This window comes from Piliocolobus tephrosceles, chromosome 3 (genome assembly GCF_002776525.5).
Source record: "Piliocolobus tephrosceles isolate RC106 chromosome 3, ASM277652v3, whole genome shotgun sequence".
Classification (NCBI taxonomy): domain Eukaryota; kingdom Metazoa; phylum Chordata; class Mammalia; order Primates; family Cercopithecidae; genus Piliocolobus; species Piliocolobus tephrosceles.
Window position 1 is genome coordinate 163,040,206 of NC_045436.1, and position 6,035 is coordinate 163,046,240.

Consider the following 6,035-nt stretch of genomic DNA (forward strand, 5'->3'; position numbering starts at 1 on the left):
ATATCCAATGAATTATCCTGACTGCTGAAGTTTGTCTTTATCTTTAAATGTATTTTTGCAATAATAAAAGGAAAAGAAACTAAGTATGAAAAACATGGGAATAAATTATAAAGAAGAGAGAAAAATTAGCTATAACACCACAACCTAGAAAAAAATTTAGATATTCATAGTGGTTATTTCTTTCCATCTGTTCTCTTTTTGTGTGTGTGTGTATGTATATATATATAGAGAGAGAGGTTGTAATATGTGCCCTATATCTAATGTATTACATGAATATATTATTAACTCTTTCATATGCATTTTTAATTTTTCATTTTGAAATAATTTTGTGTTTACAGGAGAGTTTCAAGAGAGTACACAGACTTCTATATATTCTGCACCAAGCATTTCCTAATGGTAATTGTCGTATATTTATCAAAACTAACGAGTTAACACTGATAAAGCAGTATTAATCAAACTGCAGGCTTTATTTGGATTTCCCAGTTTTTCCACTAATGTTCTTTCTTCTGTTCCAGGATCTAATCCAAAAACCCATCTTGCATTTCAGTTCCCATGTACTTTAGATACATTAATTACAATTATGAATTAACTTTCCATGTATATACTTCCCACCCCACACAGGGCTCTAAACACATCAACTATACTCTACCATAAGAAGCTTTCAATCTGGTTCCTATACCCCATTTCCTTTACTATTCCTCAAAGTGTTACCTATAAATCATGACCGTCCTGCTTAGAAACCTTCAACCTTACTCTGAGAGAAAACCGAAGGATCTTTGGAGAACATTAGAGACTCTCCACTTCCAAGTCCCAGCCTGCCTGCTCTCTTCCCTGAGGTGAACTGGCCTGAGCACTGCCCCCAACAGCCCACAGGCTTTATGCTTTCTACTTCCATATTTTTACCTATATTATTTGTATTATCACTCAGGTTATTGTTTAATTGTATTATTTTCCCTTGCCCGTGAAAGCCATGCCCACCCACCTCATGCTCCTCTGCTTATACACAGACATGCATCCCTTAATGACAGGTATATAGTCTGAGAAATGCATTGTGAGGCAATGTCATCATCGTGCAAACATGGTAGAGTGCACTTACGCAGATCTAGGTGGTGTAACCTACTACATACCTAGGCTATATGGGAGAGCCAATTGCTCCTAGACTACAAACCTGTATAGCATCTGACTGTACTGAACACTGCAGGCAATTGTAGCACAAGACCAGGTTTTGTGTAGCTAAACAGATCTAAGCACTGAAAAGATAAGGGAAAAATACAGTATAAAAGGTTTCTTAAAAGGTTAAAAATGATAGGGCACTTACCACAAATAGAGCTTTCGAGACTGGAAGTTGCTCTGGGTGAACCAGTGAATGAGTAGTGGGTGAATGTGAAGGCCTAGGACATTACTGTACACGAAGACTTTACAAACACTGTATACTCTGGTTATACTAAATTTTTAAAAAGAAATTTTCTTTCTCTGATGATAAATTAATCTTAGCTTAAAATAACTTTTTTACTTTATAAACTTTTTTTTTAATAGAAGTTATTTTTAATGTATTATTTAATTCTTTTTTTATTCGTTCTATCTCTTCTTACCAGAATATAAACTCTTCTGGGGCAAGAATTGCAATGTGTTGTTTGTTTGTTTACTGCTATATTCCCAGTTCTGAATCAAGTGCCTGGCCAATAAATACTTGCTATATGAAGCAACATGTCTAGGCAGTTTCCTAACACTCTTCTTTTTGTGAAGAATGAAGAGAAATAAAATGGATAACAGGAGTTTCTAACAATCTGGAGTAGGAAACCAATTTTTTTTTTTTTTTATTATACTTTAAGTTCTAGGGTACATGTGCATAACGTGCCATGTTGGTGTGCTGCACCCATCAACTCGTCAGCACCCATCAATTCATCATTTATATCAGGTATAACTCCCCAATGCAATCCCTCCCCCCTCCCCCCTCCCCATGATAGGCCCCAGTGTGTGATGTTCCCCTTCCCGAGTCCAAGTGAGCTCATTGTTCAGTTCCCACCTATGAGTGAGAACATGCGGTGTTTGGTTTTCTCTTCTTGTGATAGTTTGCTAAGAATGATGGTTTCCAGCTGCATCCATGTCCCTACAAAGGACGCAAACTCATCGTTTTTTATGGCTGCATAGTATTCCATGGTGTATATGTGCCACATTTTCTTAATCCAGTCTGTCACTGATGGACATTTGGGTTGATTCCAAGTCTTTGCTATTGTGAATAGTGCCGCAATAAACATACGTGTGCATGTGTCTTTGTAGTAGCATAATTTATAATCCTTTGGGTATATACCCAGTAGTGGGATGGCTGGGTCATATGGTACATCTAGTTCTAGATCCTTGAGGAATCGCCATACTGTTTTCCACAATGGATGAACTAGTTTACAATCCCACCAACAGTGTAAAAGTGTTCCTATTTCTCCACATCCTCTCCAACACCTATTGTTTCCTGATTTTTTAATGATTGCCATTCTAACTGGTGTGAGATGGTATCTCATTGTGGTTTTGATTTGCATTTCTCTGATGGCCAGTGATGATAAGCATTTTTTCATGTGTCTGTTGGCTGTATGAATGTCTTCTTTTGAGAAATGTCTGTTCATATCCTTTGCCCACTTTTGGATGGGGTTGTTTGTTTTTTTCTTGTATATTTGTTTGAGTTCTTTGTAGATTCTGGAAATGAGCCCTTTGTCAGATGAGTAGATTGCAAAAATTTTCTCCCATTCTGTAGGTTGCCTGTTCACTCTGATGGTAGTTTCTTTTGCTGTGCAGAAGCTCTTTAGTTTAATGAGATCCCATTTGTCAATTTTGGCTTTTGCTGCCGTTGCTTTTGGTGTTTTAGACATGAAGTCCTTGCCCATGCCTATGTCCTGAATGGTACTACCTAGATTTTCTTCTAGGGTTTTTATGGTATTAGGTCTAACATTTAAGTCTCTAATCCATCTTGAATTAATCTTCGTATAAGGAGTAAGGAAAGGATCCAGTTTCAGCTTTCTACTTATGGCTAGCCAATTTTCCCAGCACCATTTATTAAATAGGGAATCCTTTCCCCATTTCTTGTTTTGTCAGGTTTGTCAAAGATCAGATGGTTGTAGATGTGTGGCATTATTTCTGAAGGCTCCGTTCTGTTCCATTGGTCTATATCTCTGTTTTGGTACCAGTACCATGCTGTTTTGGTTACTGTAGCCTTGTAGTATAGTTTGAAGTCAGGTAGCGTGACGCCTCCGGCTTTGTCCTTTTGACTTAGGATTGTCTTGGCAATGCGGGCTCTTTTTTGGTTCCATATGAACTTTAAAGCCGTTTTTTCCAATTCGGTGAAGAAACTCATTGGTAGCTTGATGGGGATGGCATTGAATCTATAAATAACCTTGGGCAGTATGGCCATTTTCACGATATTCATTCTTCCTATCCATGAGCATGGTATGTTCTTCCATTTGTTTGTGTCCTCTTTGATTTCACTGAGCAGTGGTTTGTAGTTCTCCTTGAAGAGGTCCTTTACATCCCTTGTAAGTTGGATTCCTAGGTATTTGATTCTCTTTGAAGCAATTGTGAATGGAAGTTCATTCCTGATTTGGCTCTCTGCTTGTCTGTTACTGGTGTATAAGAATGCTTGTGATTTTTGCACATTAATTTTGTATCCTGAGACTTTGCTGAAGTTGCTTATCAGCTTAAGAAGATTTTGGGCTGAGACGATGGGGTTTTCTAAATACACAATCATGTCATCTGCAAACAGGGACAATTTGACTTCTTCTTTTCCTAACTGAATATCCTTGATTTCTTTCTCTTGCCTGATTGCCCTAGCCAGAACTTCCAACACTATGTTGAATAGGAGTGGTGAGAGAGGGCATCCCTGTCTTGTGCCAGTTTTCAAAGGGAATTTTTCCAGTTTTTGCCCATTCAGTATGATATTAGCTGTGGGTTTGTCATAAATAGCTCTTATTATTTTGAGGTACGTTCCATCAATACCGAATTTGTTGGGCGTTTTTAGCATGAAGGGCTGTTGAATTTTGTCAAAAGCCTTTTCTGCATCTATTGAGATAATCATGTGGTTCTTGTCTTTGGTTCTGTTTATATGCTGGATTACGTTGATTGATTTGCGAATGTTGAACCAGTCTTGCATCCCAGGGCTGAAGCCCACTTGATCATGGTGGATAAGCTTTTTGATGTGCTGCTGAATCCGGTTTGCCAGTATTTTATTGAGGATTTTTGCATTGATGTTCATCAGGGAGATTGGTCTAAAATTCTCTTTTTTTGTTGTGTCTCTGCAAGGCTTTGGTATCAGGATGATGTTGGCCTCATAAAATGAGTTAGGGAGGATTCTCTCTTTTTCTATTGATTGGAATAGTTTCAGAAGGAATGGTACCAGCTCCTCCTTGTACCTCTGGTAGAATTCAGCTGTGAATCCATCTGGTCCTGGGCTTTTTTTGGTGGGTAGGCTATTAATTGTTGCCTCAATTTCAGAGGCTGCTATTGGTCTATTCAGGGATTCAACTTCTTCCTGGTTTAGTCTTGGAAGAGTGTACGTGTCCAGGAAATTATCCATTTCTTCTAGATTTTCTAGTTGATTTGCGTAGAGGTGTTTATAGTATTCTCTGATGGTAGTTTGTATTTCTGTGGGGTCGGTGGTGATATCCCCTTTATCATTTTTTATTGCGTCTATTTGATTCCTCTCTCTTTTCTTCTTTATTGGCCTTGCTAGCGGTCTGTCAATTTTGTTGATCTTTTCAAAAAACCAACTCCTGGATTCATTGATTTTTTGGAGGGTTTTTTGTGTCTCTATCTCCTTCAGTTCTGCTCTGACCTTAGTTATTTCTTGCCTTCTACTAGCTTTTGAATGTGTTTGCTCTTGCCTCTCTAGTTCTTTTAATTGTGATGTTAGAGTGTCAATTTTAGATCTTTCCTGCTTTCTCTTGTGGGCACTTAGTGCTATAAATTTCCCTCTACACACTGCTTTAAATGTGTCCCAGAGATTCTGGTATGTTGTATCTTTGTTTTCATTGGTTTCAAAGAACATCTTTATTTCTGCTTTCATTTCGTTATGTACCCAGTAGTCATTCAGGAGCAGGTTGTTCAGTTTCCATGTAGTTGAGCGGTTTTGATTGAGTTTCTTAGTCCTGAGTTCTAGTTTGATTGCACTGTGGTCAGAGAGACAGTTTGTTATAATTTCTGTTCTTTTACATTTGCTGAGGAGTGCTTTACTTCCAATTATGTGGTCAATTTTGGAATAAGTGTGATGTGGTGCTGAGAAGAATGTATATTCTGTTGACTTGGGGTGGAGAGTTCTATAGATGTCTATGAGGTCCGCTTGGTGCAGAGATGAGTCCAATTCCTGGATATCCTTGTTAACTTTCTGTCTCGTTGATCTGTCTAATGTTGACAGTGGAGTGTTGAAGTCTCCCATTATTATTGTATGGGAGTCTAAGTCTCTTTGTAAGTCTCTAAGGACTTGCTTTATGAATCTGGGTGCTCCTGTATTGGGTGCATATATATTTAGGATAGTTAGCTCTTCCTGTTGAATTGATCCCTTTACCATTATGTAATGGCCTTCTTTGTCTCTTTTGATCTTTGATGGTTTAAAGTCTGTTTTATCAGAGACTAGGATTGCAACCCCTGCTTTTTTTTGTTCTCCATTTGCTTGGTAGATCTTCCTCCATCCCTTTATTTTGAGCCTATGTATGTCTCCGCATGTGAGATGGGTCTCCTGAAGACAGCAGACTGATGGGTCTTGACTCTTTATCCAGTTTGCCAGTCTGTGTCTTTTAATTGGAGCATTTAGTCCATTTACATTTAAGGTTAATATTGTTATGTGTGAACTTGATCCTGCCATTATGATATTAACTGGTCATTTTGCTCATTAGTTGATGCAGTTTCTTCCTAGCCTCGATGGTCTTTACATTTTGGCATGTTTTTGCAATGGCTGGTACCGGTTGTTCCTTTCCATGTTTAGGGCTTCCTTCAGGGTCTCTTGTAAGGCAGGCCTGGTGGTGACAAAATCTCTAAGCATTTGCTTATCTGTAAAG